Here is a 19401-nt window from a genome sequence, read left to right as displayed (position 1 = left end):
AGAGGAAGAGGAGAGGGAGAGGAGAGGAAAGGAAGAGGAGAGGGAGAGGAGAGGAAAGGAAGAGGAGAGGGAGAGGAGAGGAAGAGGAGAGGAGAGGAGAGGAAGAGGAGAGGAAGAGGAGAGGAAGAGGAGAGGAAAGGAAGAGGAAGAGGAAGAGGAGAGGAGAGGAAGAGGAAGAGGAGGTTTGTTGGGAAAGAGTTGACTTAACAGCTCCATGACATGTGCAGACACAGTGACTGAGTCAGGTTGAACTGACCAATTACTCTGTGTGTTTGTGTGTGTGTTTTTGGTCAGCTGCTGTGAGGACCCGTCTGAGTTTTAGTCTTCAGAGACAGGACATTTGTGGAAAGTGAGGACATTTTGTCCAGTTGTCACTTCTTCGACTGCATAAAGGGGGTGGAGCTGGGGGCTGGGGTTTTGCGACGATCTCAGTCAGCCAGTCATGTCGTTGCTGTCAAACTTTAAATCTGTTCTCGTCTACTCTGCTGTCAGCTGCCAACCCTCCTCCACTCCTCATCACATTCGGGTCTTCAGCGTTCTCTCCATTCCATCACCACTAGTGTCTAGACCCCGGGGGGGGGGGGTTTCCTATACAACACACTCTCACTTGAGAGAGGAGGAAGGAGAAGACAGACAGAGTGGGTATGAAGAGAAGTGGAGGGAGAGGTGGGAGAAGAGAAAAGAGATGAAGCAGGAAAAATGAGGAGGAGAACTGATGAGGGTAGATGGAGGAAACTTGAAAACTTGAGGAGGAAACTAAGTTGAGAAACTTGTGCTAGCCTCTTTTACACTCAGCAAACAGTGAGTTCACCTCAGGCTTGTTTACACTTGACAATACACACCAAGGACAAGGAAATGATGTTCACACGCAATCAAAAGGGGGAAATATCTTATATGTTTCACATGAGTTTGTTTGTTCGATAAAATGGATGCAAATGAAGGTTCAGTTCAGATAACACAAGAACAAGAACTCCCATCCTGTGGATTTGAATATGGTGATTCAAAAACACATTTGCATCTCAGCATTACAGTTCAGCAGAAAGTTGCTGACAGAAGATGATCAGTTTGAAAACAAACTCTTTGACAGTTACACTGGCTATATTTAGAGGAGAGAATGAAGAAGTAGCCATAATAAAAAAGTATCCACAATCATCCATCATGCTTTACAGACCAGCTTTCTGTACAATGAGGGGCTGTTAATGATGCTTCAGGCGCATTCACATTTGGTTTTACAGTTTGTTTACAACCTGTCTGTTAATCTGACCCACTATTTTCCTAGCTGCTTCACTGAAGTTCAGCGATGTCACTCTGCTCCCAGCTCCTCAGCTAATACCTGTGAGTACTAGACCCGAGCTGTAATATACCAGAATTATCCTTTAAGTAACAGCGTGTATTGCACTGGACTTTTCTATCGTGTGAAGTCACATGTTGTCATCATGGTTTAATCTATCAAAAACCTGATCATGTGATCTGATCAATGAAAGCAAAGTATCAGAAAACATGTATGAGATGTTTCCATTAGATACAGTGGTTGTGATAAACTCAACTTCTCTCTATGCCTGAGGCTCGTGATAAAGGCCTAGTATTTAGAGTTTAGGCTTGTAATTTAAATGTAATGTCGCTGGTTCAGTTCCATGTGCAGCAGCCTCCAGATGGCTGATGCTTGTTGTTTGTGTTTTATTTTCTTCTTATGGGGCTCATGGGACTGTGGACTGCCTCAACAGTTCCTACTGTAATTCCCCCTGAGCATTGTTACAGCAAAAAAAAAAAAAAAAAAAAAACTTCACGCACCAATAAACACCCACAGCTGAGCTCTTAAAAACATGCAGTAATACATCCAAACGTAGTGCTGTGACTGTGCGCTCTTGTCTCATTGAACTAACAAATATGAAAATGTGTTGTGTGTGTATGTGTGTGTGTGTGAGAGAGAGAGAGAGGGAGAGAGAGAGAGAGGGAGAGAGAGAAAGAGAGAGATACCATCTAACTGAGTTCCAGTGATGTTAGTGGCTGTAGGTGTTATCTATATGTGAGAGTTGAGTAATAGTTCAGTTCCAGCTCATGTGACGGATCAGATTTTTGTGAAGAATCCCACAAAACCAGTTACATGACAACCATGTAAGTCAATGTGTTGAAGAGGTGAGCTCGTTAAGAGTAAGTGAGGTGTTAAAGGGATAGTTCAGCGGTTTTTGACATGTGGTTGTGCGAGGTATTTATACATAGTCAGCGTATTACCTGTATTGGATTCGGATCTGCGTCCTCTCAGTTTAAAGAAGCAGCCCAGAGCACCGGCACAGAGACCGAGTGGTGTGCCGCTGTGAACGGGTCCGGCTGCAAAAATGTGTTTTAGCCACTTTACAAAAATGATTTCACCACTTATCTTAAAGCCCTTTCCAGTGGAACTACATTTTCTCAATCGCTGAACTAGCACACCTGAGTCACAAAATGCATTTGTGTGTAGGAATACAGTAGTTCAGCGGTTGAGAAAATGTAGTCCCAAAGGAAAAGGCTGGTACAGAGGTGAAAATATTCAAAACAACGTACACTTCAACTGATATTAGCTTTTTTCCATGGGAATTTTTTAAAAACACATTTTCGCGGATGGCCCTGTTCACAGCGGCACATCACTCAAGTGTCTGTGCCGGTGCTCCTGGCAGCCTCTCTAAACTGGCAGCGAGCCCATCTCAATGTACTGCAGGTAGTACACTGACTACCTCACGCAGCCCCATGTCAAACAACCCGAACTATCGCTTTAACTTGCAAAAACAAGCTTTAAAAAAAAAAAAAATAGTGATACTTCTCCTCATGAATTTTCATAACAGTTCAATAAAGGGAAATGAGCCTGTTTAATTTAAACACATCATAAGCAGCAAACTGCACCCTGTGGCCTCTCTGTGCAAACAAGATACCATGCATCAGGGTTCCCAGAGCAGACCCACAGAGGGCTTGTGTTCGTCGCCCCTTCGTGAGCAGCTCGCCTCAGGCCTGATAAAGAGATATTCCTGTGATAGTCACAGTGTTAGCCCGTTTGGTTTGCTAGCCTAAACACAACGTCTGTGGTGAGCTCAGACGTACTGTATCAGCTGTGTCACATGGAAGCAGGCCAGCGGCTGTAACACCAGCGCTCATGTTACACAGAGACAAACAGGCGGGTGGAGCAGGGCAGCACTCACAGACGCCGGCCGCAGTCCAAAACCAGCTAAAACATCCTTCAACTCTGACTTACACATGTCAGGCGTTTAATGAAATTACACTCATGTCAGGTATGTTATAGGAAAGGCTACAACTACAACACATGCTACTACTGAAACCACTAACACTGGTCTAAACAAACTTTAAGTACCACTTTCATTAATGCTTTAAACACTGAAACACTAACACAAAAGTAGCCCTCCTGCCTCCCTCACCTCCTCACAGAAAGTGAATATAGAAAAACACAAAGACCATTTCCTGTGTGTGAGGGTCAAGACTATACAAGACCCTCACCACTGCAGCTGTTCTGCAGCTGTACTGCAGCAATCCTCCTCCCCATGGTCCCATAGTTTTCATACAGTCAAAAAGATCCCCTTGTTAACATGTCCATATAATGTGTTTTATGTAATACAACACATATCATGAGGAAAATAATCGGTCAAGTATTTCCACCTTGGAACTGCAGGGAACCAATGACAGTCAGGGTTTCACACATCACATAACTACTTAACCAATCCTGTCAACTTGGGGGACAGTGGGCGGGCAAAATAAACTGCCAGTTACAAACTAACAAACAACATAAACAAATAAAAGATGCTAACTTCGCCAACCATTCTGATTGTCTGGCAACCAACAACAGATAGCTCTGCTTCAATGCTACCAGTTCCAATACTTATATTATTATCTAAAAGAAAACCACTTTCACTTGAATAGTGCCTTTTGGATCTACAGCACCTTGATCTAAAATTGAAGTTATCAGTAAACATGGTTTAAAGTTTATATACAATGTTTTTTATGTTAAAGTTCACACATAAAAATCCTGTGAGTGTCAACTGTCACAGTCTGCTAATGATACGCTGTGCTAATGACACTATACGCTACAGTTTCCATGATCTGTCTTCTGCCTTGTTTATGTTCTCTGTTACAGGAAACGCTGACAGGCTGTTGTCACCAGCAGTGTGGCTGCTGCCCAGGGTCACAGTTATTGCAACGATCCATCAAAGGCCTAATCCTTTTACAGGTGAGTCACAACAGACGGTGACTTCAGATTAGATTACAGTGAAGATGATTGGGTATATCTGGACCAAACAACCAGACTGTATTATTAGAAAGGCTCAGCCTCCAGCAAGGTAATCACTTTCTGTATCTTTGGAGTAAAATGCACCACTATGGCATCTGACTTCAACGTCCGTGCAGAGTGTGAGTCAGCGCAGTGCAGCAGTCTGTGGATGTCTGTCATCAGTTGAAGACTGAACGCGTCTGTCATAGTCTCACACGTGTCATATTTGTAAAGCTCAGCAGGAAATTGTTGCGTTGTTGTTGAAATTGTGTGTGTGTGTGTGTGTGTGTGCGCGCACGTGCGTGTGTGTTACATGTTGTCTGTGTCGCCCAGTCTTTCCTGTTTGTCTTCTGCATTTAAATGTATCAAATGTCAGAATCAGCATTACAAGTATACAAGCAATTTGAGTGTGGTTTCCAATGGCTCTCAATGTCCTTACACACAGTTCCAAAAACAGTGGGGACTAGGGTCAAGGACATTTTCAGTTTTATATTAAAACTCTTCCTTTTTTAAGTGAGCCTTTCTTTTACGGGTGTTCTGAGTCAGATTCATCAAACCCTTGTAACAGCACAAACTTTGCTCATTTCAACTTGATCATCAAAAGCTCACAAAAGCAATAGCTTAAAGTCCAGCTGCCCCATGAAAACATGACAAGTTTAGCAGTATCAGTGTCATGTTAGTACGGCTGCCAACAACTTGTCATCAGAGCAGAGCCGTATGAAGTTGAGATGCTTGACATGAGATTTAATAGATACTTAACATGAAGTGGTGCATTACTTAGATGGGAGGTGGCCAAGTCTCACAGCCACTGAACGAGAGAATATTAGGCTAAATGGAATGGGTTAGGTGTTATAACCATACACTGTATATAAAGATGGACGTAGCCTCCATGATGTCATCCATAGGTTTTCTGAAGAGTGGATTTGAAGCTAAGAGTGGACTGCTCCACCGTCGACATCTTGGCAGTACCTGACTCCACCTAACTCCTGGCTAATCCAAAAACAGGTAAAGAGGAGGGGTGCATGTGGAGCTGAGAATTCGGTGTATGCTGGTTTTTGGCAAGCATATGCTCACCCACCTGTCACTCAAGTCAGCCCCCAATAATGCAGAACTCGACCAAAATAAAATTTAAACGAGTGAGTTATGTAAAAATTCACTCCCTGTACAGTTGTCATGAATTAGGAAATTAGCTATGCAGACCAAAACAGTCCCTTTTTTTTGTATCGGGCTGTAAACATGTTTATTTCTGCTGCTAAAAACACATCTCTTACATGACGCCCAGTGTTGAAGACAACACATGGATATACAGCCAACACAAAGCTGAACAAACATAAACATGTAGCTACAGTATTATGTAGCCTACTGGCAAGTAGGTAAAAAGGCAGATCCAATCTCTCAATACAGTGATTCTCACTATGTCCAGGTCATAAAAGCTTTTAAATACTGATCTAACAAAGTGTTGGATCAATGTTGGCAGCTACCATCTGGGAAAAAAAACATCTGGTGCTCAGGAAAACATGCATCATGGTTTAATCTGAATGAACAGAAGAAGTAGTGAGAGCCGCAATCAAAAACATCCACCCATATAAACCGAGACCTTCTGCCAAAGTTGGCGAATACTTAACAATCAGGTCACAGATGAGAATCTTACGGGCTACGTGTCAGCGAGCGCGTCACACAACTACAATTCCAGTGAAAATAATCATCAGGACAGGATGTGTTGCCATTACGGCGCGGCCTGAACATCGTGTCCGTCACCACAGTGTATGTTCGACAAGATGATGGTGCTGCTGAGAGCAGCAGGGAACAACAAGAGAGAGCGACCGCATGATAACAGCTTCCAGCCCGTCATCAGCTGCTGAGCTGAGTCATGAGACTGAAGCCCGAGGACCCACGCTGTCATCATGTGGCTGTCTCACCTGTGTGTGTGCGTTTGTGTGAGAGAGATAAAAGGACAGAAAGTTTTGTCTGCTGATGAAAAATAGTAACATTCACTGAAATGAATGCACAAACACACACAGTAGGAGCTTAACAACAGTGAGAGACAAAGAAAAAGAGAGATTGGATAGAACGGGCAACGATAAGAGAAAGAGAAACTTTGTGTCTTCCTAACAACCTACTGAAAGCTGAGACATAAGCCATTTCCCAAAACTGACAGTGGACGAAGTTTGATCTGTCTGAGACGATGATGAGATGGATGAAGCGTGTGAAGGAGATGGATGAGAGACTCTCCATGTTCTCCATGGATATTCTTCAGGTATATCCCCCCGGTTTTCTCCTCTTAATGGGGTTTTTATGTTTTTATTGTTTTCTATTTCTGTGTCATAATTTAGTTGTTTTATTTATTTTCTTATTTTCTATGGCAGCAGCCAGAGCCGGAGGCGTATTGTTTTCAGGTTGTCCATCCGTCCGTCTATATGTATGTACGTCTGATTCTCGTGAATATCTCAGTAACGCCTTGACAGAACTTCTTCAGCTCTGGGACAAACGTGGACTCAAGGACAAACTGATTAAATTCTTGGTGGCTAAAGGTCAAAGATCAAGGTCAGTGTGACCTCAGAAAATACATTTTAGCCTAACTCAAGACCTTACACAGTAATTATGACAAAATTTCACACAAATGGTTAATATTTTAAATTACTCTTGATAAACAGGGATGTAATGTGGAGCTAGTCTGACTGGTGGAGGCAGACAACTGTGAAGCGGTAATTCTAGTTTGTTTTTGTTTTCTAAAAAAGCACCTTATTCTTCTGGCATGTTAACATGTTATTTTTGACACACAGGTATGAAGGTAAACCAAAGTAACATGAGAAATAGATCAGTTTTACAGTTGAATATTGGAGGAAAACATTTGCATTTTAATCTCATCTGCCTCTGCTGTAAATAGGATTATAGATATCATAGGAGGGACTGGATGTAAAGCAGATTGTACTGGCAGTGAGAAAAGATCAGTGAAAAGATGCCAATGACCGCAGATCATCAGCTCTGTGAACTGTCAAAGTCTTTTTAAGTTACAACATGAGCTAAAAAAAACACACACACACACGGCTCTCCAGGACGCAGCTTCCTTCACAGTTTGTAACTAATGAATCCAAAGTAGCTGACTTTGAACTTTCTTATGTTCCCACCAGCAGAACACTTACGGCTGAGAGGAAAGACAGGTATGAAAATACAGCTTCACTTCCTTCCTGAACTTTCTTTGTAGCGCTAACTTCAGTACTGATTTGAATTCCCAAAAAGATTTCCATGACTTTCTAGATTTATACCTTCCCTTGTTCACAGCCTAAAAATGTTCTTCCTTCCTGCTTTGTCACATAAATCAATGTAAAATATCTCAGGCATTTCAGGTGCAGTTGCCAGACGGAGTAACTCACTGCCGGCTATATATCACTCCACAATGTACAGGACACACTCAGAAATTAGCCCATTCTTTCATGTGCCTCACACTTCCTGTTTCTATATCAGGCTCAAGGAAGCCCGACCGCAATCACCCAGAATCCATTTACATCCACAGCCCCTCTGCTGACCAGCTGCATGTTTACAGTGACACAAAGCCATAAAGGGAGAGAAAGAAAGGCTGATAAGTAATAGGATATTCATTAAAGGTGCACTGGACACAATAACAGCTTTGATCCTTTGTCTAACGGTTTTATTAATGGATCAGCCAACGAATTACTAGAAACCATCTATGCTATGAGAACAACATCTTTTTCTTACTGCAGTCATCGTCTCTTATTTCTTAGGATTTGACCTTTTAAAAAAGGATGTATTCAATTCTTTATTCTTCAAGATGGTTTGTCTCTGTTGAGTCTGTCTTCATGGCAAAGTTGAGAAAACTAGAAACTAAAAACTGGAACCCACACATTTCTATAATTCAAATACAGGAATTAAATACTTAAAGTGCTGAGTTGACAAACACACATCACAGGTCACAGTTTGGTTTCGGTCATCATTATTGAGCCAATCTGATATGAAAGTCTAGTGGAACATAAATGCAAAATTGGCTCAGTGTGTCAGGGACGGTTTATTGTCCTCGGAGGGAATTAAATACCCACACAGGCTTAATAGGTGAGACCAGAGTACACAGGCACTGTGTACCTGACCTCGCACCACTGCAGCACTAAGTGGGAGAATTACAAGAGTTAGCGACAAAGGTTCCTGATGTTCCTCTCCAAAGTTACTGTTCAGTCCTGTTCCACTGCAGCTGAGACGGATTCTCTGCTGCATGTTGCGAAGACATTTCTTTTATCTGCATCACTATCACAAAGCTCTCTTATCTGCATCTCATCAGCCCCACCTATGAGGTGCTTAGTGATGCAGAGTATTGTTATGAGTGCTGGACTTCACTCATAACAAGTGCTGGATACAACAACACAACAATACTAGAAGACCAGATTTACGTGACGGACGTTCATGACGATTCGGAACTTCTTTTGAATCAATGCTCTTAGCAAGGCAACAGCAACAATGCTTTTACATAAACATCACACAAAAGATTGACATTAAGTGACACATATTGACTATTACACACTGGAACTGGCAGTTATATGTAGTTTTGAATCCACATAAATAAAATAAGAACTCACTCCACTTAAATACACTTTTTAGTTAGACAGGAGCAACTCCTGAGGGGTTTGAACCACAAGAGGCTTGTTTACTAGTGCTGGCAGTTTGATAAGGCAGATTTGTCTTTGTTTTCATAGTGGTAATATTATTGTTTCCAATGGTGTAAAAAAGTTTGTCGTGTTTCCCATCTGTTAGCCCTTTTCCACTGCATGGTACTGGCTCGACTCAACACGCCTTTTTGTGGGTTTTACATCTGGCAACAGCTGTGGATATTACCTGGTACCTGGTACTTTTTTTGGTGAGGTGAAAACACTGCAGACCACTGAATGGTCAAAGAGAATCATCACTACTGCGTCATCACTGTGTGAGACGGGACGCTGTGAACAAAGCCGCCATTTTTAAACAGCCAAGCCTGTAGCCTGTTACATTTCTGTTAGTCTGACAACCTGCAAAACTGTGGCCGGTTTCACAAAGTCAGACTTTGACCATGTCTTAGATATAACAAATAGTCAGACTTCAAACAGATGTCTAAATTCATCCGTTGCACAAAGTATTTTAGTTCTTGACTATCTTAAGCTGTGGTACAATGAATTCTGGGTAAACTAATACTTTTTTTCAAATTAAAAATAATGGCCGACCAAGGAACCACATCCAGCCGTGCAGCTCCGTCTACCCCAGCAGAAAATGTTTGTCTACAGGAAGAATTCGGTTACAAGCACGTTTTACTTGGGAAATTCAACAAAGAGTGAAACAATAAAAATAAAATCTGGTTTTCCCTTCTCTCTTTCTTTGTATCAATGTTAGCAAACCACAAATTATAAGCCATGTTTTCCTGTTTGGTGTTGTTGGGTTCTACCGCTCTGCGCAGCTATCACTGATTGTCACCATGGTAACATTGGTTTTAGGACTGAGTTAGTCCGGTGGTAAGGTGTCAAATGTTTCTGGCTTGAAATGAGGAGGTGCAGATGTTTCTCTGTTCAGTATCTCTTCAATACCCTCCATTGTTCATATGTGTGTCGTGTTGATGACGTCACGTTGTCGCTATAGGTGTAACACTGCATTGAGGTGGCACTATCTGCAGTGGAAAAAAAGCAGTACCTGGTTCCAAAAGCACGTAGAGTCAAGTCGAGTTGAGTCATTACCATGCGGTAGAAAAACACTATTTACTGCTTTGATGGACTGGGTGCAGTTACGCTGCCATGCACTTTATCTCCATCTCCAGCATCTCCTTGCAGCAGATATCTGCTGTTTGTTCAGCTTTAGAAATCAGAGCTGGTTTCAAATCACAGATGTTGTGTGACCTCTCTTCGCCAGAATTTCCTCATTCAGTTTAACATGGGTTTAACAACATGGGTTTTCTTTCCCTTGTTTTGTCCCTTCTTATGTCAGGTACACAAGCCTGTTACTGCCTAATAGACGGATTGAGCAGATGAAGTTGTAGCCAAATGCAAACCAGATGTAGTTATCATAAATTTCATTAGTTTATCATCGTTTTTTTTTTTTTTTTGCCCAGCCCTACTTGACTCTGACTGAAACTATGACCATCTGCTACATTCAGAAATTTTTGTCCTCATCACGAAGAAGAAAAACAACAGGGGTGCGGTGGAAGGAAAGCGGTGAGTCGAAGAGAAAAACTCAACAAAGACAGAAACAATCCAGGGCCCGAGGCAGAGACACAAAGAGAAAGACGAAGGCTGCAGGTATTTAATCCTGGCTGTTCATTTCATGCTCGGGTGGTCATGCTGCCGTCCATGTTTCAAAGCCCTTGTAGGCTCGACCTGACACCCTGCAGGGAAAATTAATGACTTCAATAAAAGTGCTACATTTTCCTGTGACGTTTCCCGCATCGAGCTTTATTGGACAAATCTTAATTTGGCTCTGATCAGATCACCACAGCTTGTTACTGTACGTCTGGAAAGAAATGAATGAGGCACTGTGTGTGTGGGTGTGTGTGTGTGTCAGTGTGTGCGCGCAGATGACTAACTTCTTTCCTTTCTGCAGCAGCCAGTACACAGGCCATGATGTATGATATTTGTGTCTTTAGCTGAGCACCTGTGTTGTTGTAGTCTGCCTGACAGGGCAGCGGATGACAGGACAGGTCTTGTTGTTTTTTCCACAGGGTGACTTTTGTCCACTTGATCAGATTTTTAGTTTCAACACTGGAGATTTTTCATCCCTTTTTTTCACTAAACTATGAAGTTAAATTTATAATATGTAACTACCCCACTTTAAAATGTCTAAAATGACTTTTACATGATCTCAAATGTTTCCAGCATTTCTCAAACCAAGAGAAATATAGGATTTTAATCAAGGTAACAGTTGCCTGTCAATAACCTCATATCTCCTATGAGCATGTGTCAGTGTTGTGGTTGCTCAAAATTGACAGTTTAAGTCATTTGCAATGCACATCAAAAAATACACATTTCATTTGTACCATTACATTTTGTTTGAATTTCTTTCCCAACAGCTGGAACAAGAGAGGACTGTGTCATTTAACCCTTCATGTCCCCAACCAGTTCATCTTCAATCACTAAATCCTGACTTGATGTTGGCTTTAAGTGTTGTAGTTTTGATTCAGTGGTTTGTGCAAAAATGGCCTTTTCTTCTTCTATTGTTGTTTATTGTCATTATAAATCACGTCTGATTATGGCAGGAGCTACTTTGATTCATATAAATTAAACTGTGTGATCAGGGTCAATTCTGTTAAAGAAATGTTTTACGTTCAAATTCAGCCCAAATTACTTCCTGATTCTGTCTGATGGAAGCTGAGACATGGATTTAACAGACATCAAGATATTTCTGACTGTACTGACTGATACTGTGGCTCTGTGGCATCTACAAACTATTCCCTCCACTCACTTCATCTTTCTTGTAGGATAAAATCGTACTGTTTAACTTGTGCATGTGTGAAGCGTTGTGCACGTCGGTGTGACACTGTGTGTGGTTTGTACACTGTGTCCTCAGACAAATGATATTCCAGTCGAGGTTTGGATGTGGAGGTGTCAGCAGTTTTAATGACGGGCTGCAGAAAACCTCCACTAATCCCACCACGGCTGTGTGTGTGTGTGTGTGTGTGTGTGCAAAGAGGGACTATGCATATGATTGAATTTCTGTTGAGTTGAGGGTGTGTGTGGGTGTGAAAATAAATGTGGTGACAAATAGGAGGGAACTAGAGTTGCCACCCAACAGGCCACAACACACACACACACACACACACACACACACACACACACACACACACACACACACACACACACACACACACACACACACACACATACACAGCAGTAAACTATACGTACATATATGTGACATTTTGGTCATACAAACAATTTCTTCAGCACAGATCACATGACCTATTTTATCTCTCCTCTTTATGTTTTATAATTCACGTTTACACTGTTATCATAAAACTTTACATTGGGTTGAATGCCTCATTTAAACTAGCAATGTGGGGCCTTGTATTACTCATGTTGTGGGGACATTAATCAATTAACAGTCACATTCTGGAGACTCATAAACCCATCATTAAATCTGAGGGTGAAGACTTGGATTTAAGTGAAGGTTAGGTTATGTTTATGTTAAGGTTAGGTTAATGGGTAGGGGCAGGCAAGTAGTGGTTAGAGTTGGGTTAAGTTTTTAGGAAATTAATGGAAGTCAATGCAGTGTCCTCCTAAATGATGGGAACATGAATGTGTGTGTGTACGTGTGTGTTCGGCAGCACCACTCTATTGCCAGGATGTGCCTGCTTCCTGTGCCACTTCCTGTTTTGTCTCTTCTCATCTGATTGGTCAGTTCTATTCTGGTTACTAACGGTGGGTCAAAATTTTGAAATTGGTTTTCCTCTTTGATCTGTTGAAAGGGGGGTTACAAAATATTTTTACTTTATTCAACCAAACCAACCACTCCCTAAGATAGTCTAGCAATTGTCTGAGTCTGTCTCAGAAATAAGAGTGACAGAAACAAGCTCATATCATCTGCATAAATAGAAACAGAAACAGTGACGACGTCATTAATAGACGAGAAGTATTAACTCTCACCATATCACATATCCATCCATTTACATTTACAATATTGTTTCCCGTTAGTGATAGGAACCTTTTATAGGGTCAGATGTATCAAAAACAAACATGAGTCCTTCAAACACTAAAAGATCAGTTGTAAAGTTGTAATCCAACAAATAATGAATAAGCAGACTAAACTGTCAGGTTTACTCTACCAGGACATTAACATTCATTTAACTAACAAACACTGGTACACAGGTGCAAGCAGAAAAATTTAGGTTGATAATATTCACTGCCAGAACTGAAATCTAAATTATGGAACCATGTCACTTGCTGTACATGTAAAAGCATTTGTCTTGTGTGGTATAGTAATGTAATACATGGTTCAATGTAATGTAATACATAAAATTGCCAGAGATTTACAACTTATTTATGCAATTGGTCACAGGATCAGGGACACTAAAATAATTTCAGGCTCAAACTCATCTCTGCAGAACAGAAAAGGCTTCTGTGAACTAAAATGCCTCTCAGTATGATTTAGTGTATTTTGAATTTCATTAAAAACAAACAGGCTTCTCCGTCAGCTTGGCTGAGGCAATAGTTGGCGGTCATTCAGGCTCAGAGCAGCAGGGTTAAAGCATGAGCGCTCATAAATCTGCCTGCTGCCATCTTGGAAAATATAAGGTACAGCTAATTAAAACTGACTTGGTGAGACATTCATGCACAACATGGATTAAGTTTTAGAGAGGAAATGCCACCATGTTGGAGGAATAACAACCAAAGGGACAACATGCAATTTTTCATCTTCATCACCTTTTCCCTTGTTGCTATTTAACCTTTCACCACCCACTGCTGAGAGTGGGTGGTGTCTGAAACTCGTCATCTAACACCTCACTGCAAAGAGTAAACATCATCTGCTGACAGAAAATGCCAAAAATGGCTGTCTTATTTTGTAGACGCATTTTTGCTGAATGATCACAGTCAGTGTGAGTCGTGTGGACACGTGGCTGCACCTGTGGCCTTTGCAAGAGCAGCAACGTCATACAGTTCTGATACAGAGTAAAGAGAGCAAACAGCAAATGCCGAGGCTGTTATCAATGAGATAAAATTCCACTGGATTACATGTATGCATCCTTTTCCTGTGAATCCTTCGTGCTTACGCCGGGAACACACTGTCTGCGTTGCGTGGAAGTTGGGTCCTTGAACTGCTGCGGCTCACACGTGTGTCTGTTCACACCGGCCGCATGTCTGCTGCGTCACCAGCTCTATCTCTCTACACAGTTTGCAGGTTATACTTGAATGTTGGATTTCTTTTCCTTGTAAATTAATTTCAGATTTATTTTTGACAGAAAATGTCACAGTTTCCACAAGCAGCTGCTAAAATGGTTAAAAAATGTCTGTGATATTCAGATGCTGCCTAGACATTAAAACTAAAGTGAAAGGTGTCAATTTTATGTAATGTTGCTGGTGTGATGTCAATATGATGGTCAATTGCTCTTTTTTCTATCTAAATAAAAGACAGGCTCTTGCAAAAAATAAGCCAGACGCTGAACCTCTACATCATGTGACGCAGCCCGAGGCGTGACACATGCATCTGCCTTAACCCGTTAACATGGGTGCTGAAATGAAAACCAAGACGTTCCTCAGCCACAACATACACGCCTTGCAGCCAGTGTGTTTGCGGCTTTAGAGAGGCAATCTGAAGCCAGCACGGGAATGATGAACTCCCACCACTCATAGAAACTATAGAGAGGTGATAGCTGAGTGTAAATATGTTGAATGATTACTGCAGAAAAAAATGTTGACTATAAAAGGCATCAAAATAAAGTGTTGAAACAAGTATAACTTTAAGGTGGGCTTTGTTTATTACCTGATTTTCAGTTGAATTTTACGACCTTCGTTGGGCTTCATATTTCAGTTTTGTGTTTGTATGAGGCAAATTCCTAAATGAAAGTATTTAATGAAATTACCACATAACAAATGTGGAGGCAGTAGCTTTTCTCCAGGGCAGATTAATCTGGTCACGCTTTGACACACTAACTGTGCATGAATCAACATACAAAATATGTATAAATAGATTTCAGAGGGATCACCCTGTCTTAAAATAATTCAAATAGAGTGCATGGCAGCGTCCCTGAACTCTTTCCTTCAAAGCAGTCTGGCAGTCCAAAAGTATCATAAATCCTTTCTGCTTTGTGTGAGCATTTAGTGCAAGGCTCTAATGAACAAAAATAATCCATTTGTTTACAGTATTAAATAAGTAAAAACAACAAATTGTCATTGTGTCACTGCTCCACCAAAAGCCCATCATCACCACTGGTCGATAAAACACTATTTATAGTTGATGTCCAGAAAGTTTTTCAGCTATTGGGTCCTTTAAATCCATTCAACCGTATGGAGAAACAGCAAAAATACAAGCAAAACAAGCTTTCTCTACTTTGCTTCTGAGAAATCATCATTTTGGTCCAACAACAACAACAACAAACACAACAACAACACAACAGCGCAGGATAAAGGATGCAGATTCCAGTAAAGGATGTGTTATTCTTGCCTACAGAAGCTCCAGTGCTCTTCTCTTCTGGATCAGATATCAGTGTTTACCTCAATGTTTACTCGTACTCATTTCTTTTGAGAGAGAGAGACAGTAACTGGCTGGAGAGCAGGACAATGAGATGTAGCACAAACAATCCTTGAAATTAAACTATGACCATCAAAGAGAAAATCTTTGATTTGAATTTTCCTCCATCCATTTTCTATTTTGTTCATTTTATATGTTGCACAACATGTGTCTGAACATGTCAGTGTGTGTTTGTCTTGTTTGGAGGTGAGCGTTCAGGGTACAGAGTTAATGTACTTGTCAACTTCAGTGAAGCACCAACAGCTGTGGTTTCCCTCCAGCAACACTGACCTTTACAGTTGATGGTGGTCTTTAGCAGCAGACACATCCACTTAGTCCATTGACATAAAATGTGGACTGAGATGACAGCATCAAAATAGAATTGACAGTCCATTAACATCTCAATCACTCCATTACTATTAACAACACTTAACCTTTGTTTTCTCTTGATTGTATCTCAGTATGAAATCCTTCAACTGCATAAATTGAGGGTTGAAATATTGATTTTTAAAGCAGTGCTAATCAATATTTTATTTTCATAATGGATAGAAGACCTGTGTGTAATGTGAGAGGGATCACATCATCATTCAACCCTGCAGCTCCTCCAGTGCTCTTTCAACTCATTTTGGTTTTGTGGCCCCAAACTTTAGAGCTCCAGTTTAGTGGAGCATTTAGCTATAAATATATATACGTCATATGTATCAGTACATGTATCAGTATATATCTTGTTTCTTCAGAAATCAGATTTTTTTTTCCCTCAGAGATCATTAAATATTCATCCATTCATCATCAGTACTCCATTACTAAAACGGTCGATAGCTGCAGACCTGATGAGAGACTGTGGGGAGACACAAAGACACTAGGGGCCATCTCCTCCTGTCTTTCAGCTGATACTGTAAACATTATGACACCATGAGGCTGTCCATTTCAGCTTTCATCCAGATTCACTTTGGCCATCTTCAACCTCTTCCTCAACAAGCCTGTGATTAATCATCCTGAATGTATCACATCAACTTCAGGAGAGAAATAGTAGTTGACTGTAATGCCTCCATACTAAGAAGGGAAAGAACAACTGTTTTCCAGCAGATCTGCACATTAGTACAAGTACAAGGGCCGACACTATTATTATTATTTGGAATTTGAAATTTAAAGCAATATGAAATATTCAATCAGTAATGACCTGCGAGAATTCAAAATTTACTGTCTATGAGCGCAACAAACTGTTTGAAGAAGTTTGCCTTGTGGTCCAGTTGAGGGCGCTCTTAAAACGCACCATCATCAGTTCGACCTTTTGCGTGTCCTGTTGAACTGTCAGCAAACTACGCTAATAAATAAACTAGAATTACTCACGGCTGTCTGCCTCCACCACTCAGACTAGTTTCAGGTTACATCCCTGTTAATCCAGAATAATATTAAATATTAACCATTTGCGTGAAATTTTGTCATAATTGCTGTGTGAAGTCTTGGGTGATGGCTAAAAAGGATTGGACATTTGTGTCAAATGTGAGGGGATTCCCTTGAAGAGCTCCTAAAATATCTCGTTCACAAGGCCAAAACTGTGTTTTGTGTGGTCACATTGACCTTGACTTTTGGCCACCAAAATCTAATCAGTCCATCCTTGAGTCTAAGTGAATGCTGGTGCCAAATTTGAAGAAATTACCTATCGTGTTCACGAGAATGGCACGGGATGGACGGACAGACAACTGGAAGCCATAATGCCTCCGGCCCTGGCTGTCGCAGGTGTAGGGGCATAAAAATGGACGTTAGCGAAAATCCCGACACCAAAGCATCTGAGGAACAGTGTGTGGAAGTATTTTGGGTTCATCACGTTAGATGGCAAAATGACCAAAGACACAGCTGTTTGGCAACTTTGGTTCCCAATAATAACATACGGCATATGGACTGAGTTCAATTAGTTTAAACAACAAACAAACATGCCGGTTTGAATTTGTTTGAACTTGATTTTTTGAAAAAAGTGACAGCCCTAGTCAGAACAACCGCAGAGTAAGTCTATGCTCACAGGGGCAACAGCACTGCATGAAAAAACTCTGCACCATATTATCTGACTACCTGCTGCTAACCAGGGAAGTGTTGATGCAGAGAACCTGGCTCAGTCTCTGCTGCAAGTGTTTTGCTTGTGGATTCAAACCAGCAGCTGAGAGAAGAAACAGAAAGAAAATGGTAAGAGAACAAGACTGAAAATAGAAAGACTGTCGAAAATCAAAGTCACAACTTCACAGAAAAAGGGGTTAGTAGACAGAACACACCCTTAGCACAGCTCTCACACAGTCTGGACCAACCACAGTATAACCAAGGAGGAAGAGAAATAGAGAGTGAACTTCATGGTTTTCCAGCACATTGGAAATGTGAGAGATAAGAGGAGTGGAAAGAGATAGAGAGATAATGTGAGGGATGGAACAGGGGAGAGGCAAATGGATAGAGAAAAAGAGAGGGTCATTTTAGATCCAGACAAAAAAAAAAGAAGAGAGAGAGTGAGGAAAGGAAAGAGAAAAAGATGTTTAAAAAAAGAGAACGTAAGAGGGAGCAAGGGGAGACAAACCTGATGGAGAAGAAAAAAAGAATACAATTAAAGTAGAAAGGTATTGACCTTAAAGTAAAGTGAGAGGGGAAAAAAGGGATAGAAAAATGAGAGAGAGAAGTGGATAGAGAGACGGAGGTTTAATGGGAAAGAACGAAGGAAGACAAACAGAAGCAGAGAGGATGAGATGGTTATCGACCATCTGCAACTGGTCTAATGCTGGCCACAGGTGCTGCTGTCTCCACACTGGAGGGAGACGTCTGTGTGTGTGTGTGTGTGTGTGTGTGTGTGTGTGCAGTGGGGGTCTAACAGGCCTAACAGTGTTTACAGACAGACAGCAGTGACCTCATCACGCCCTGGGTGCATTTAGACGCGGCGTCAGGCTGTCAGCAGTTACACACACACACACACACACACACACACACACACACACACACACACACAGGAGGAGAGAGTCTCACACACACTTCTGATCTCTGTATCGCTCTGTCTCTTTCTTTTGTCCTCTCTTTTGTTTAAGTCTCCCTCCCGGTCTGCAGGACATCAGCTGTATCATTTCATCGACACCCAGAAATGTGCTCTGCTGCATCACAGAGGCTCACACTGCAATGTTCTAGGAAGGCTTCCACAGTTTGTTGATACCAGGATCCATTTTTTCCATTTCAAGAAATGCACCAACAAACCATGATCTACTTCAGACAGTTACAAGAGTCTGTAGCAGTTTGTTTTAGAGCGGGGATTCAGATCAAAAACGTTCCAGTTTGAGGAACAAAATAATGATTTTAAAAGCTGAACAGACACCACAAGACTGCACCACTACACACTACACAGCTTGTAGTAATGACAGACAGGATTTGCAACTAGAAAGTTATCACGGCTCTAAACTCACCTTTCGTTGCGGCGAAAGAGAGTTTAACAGTAGAAATACTCTTTTAAGGTCACAATCCAGGAAAGTGTGTTTGCATACATGTGATTGGCCAGTGCAGCCACCTTACTGGTGATGCTGCTTGCTGGACAGACCTGCATTGTTTTGCCAGACCCCTCTGCCTCTGCTGCGTTGACACCATTCAAATGAATGAGAGGGCTACATGCAGGGCTACTGTGTGTCTAATTGTGGCCTAAGCTGGCAACATCTGGGAATGTATTACTTTTACCCTTTCCCCACCAAAATTAGTGGATATAAGCGGGTTTGTTAAACGCGGGTAAATCCGCTAATGAAAGCCGATTGACCCCTTTTCCACCGCCAGAGTTTGCCTTTCTGTTCAGACTGAGGACACACACGACTGCAAGGAGTGACGTCACATGCAGTTACAGAGCACAAACACACATGCAGTGGAGTAAGAGTGAACTGCAAACTATTAAAACGGATCTGTCATGTCTCATCCCAAGCTTCAAACAAGCTTCACTTTAGTTATTTAAACAAAGT

The 19401-nt window shown here is 41.4% G+C and overlaps 1 long non-coding RNA gene across 1 annotated transcript in view; it reads right to left on the bottom strand.

Annotated features, from left to right (window-relative positions):
* The window catches only part of LOC111216968, a 42336-nt gene that overhangs the window by 16571 nt on the left and 6364 nt on the right, over positions 1-19401 (bottom strand). The gene's annotated exons all lie outside the window — the stretch shown is intronic.

The sequence above is a fragment of the Seriola dumerili genome, unplaced genomic scaffold (assembly GCF_002260705.1).
Source record: "Seriola dumerili isolate Sdu_G_001 unplaced genomic scaffold, Sdu_1.0 BDQW01000036.1, whole genome shotgun sequence".
NCBI classification, from domain to species: domain Eukaryota; kingdom Metazoa; phylum Chordata; class Actinopteri; order Carangiformes; family Carangidae; genus Seriola; species Seriola dumerili.
Note: the sequence above shows the minus strand (reverse complement) of the source record. Positions and strands in the feature narration are given on the sequence as shown.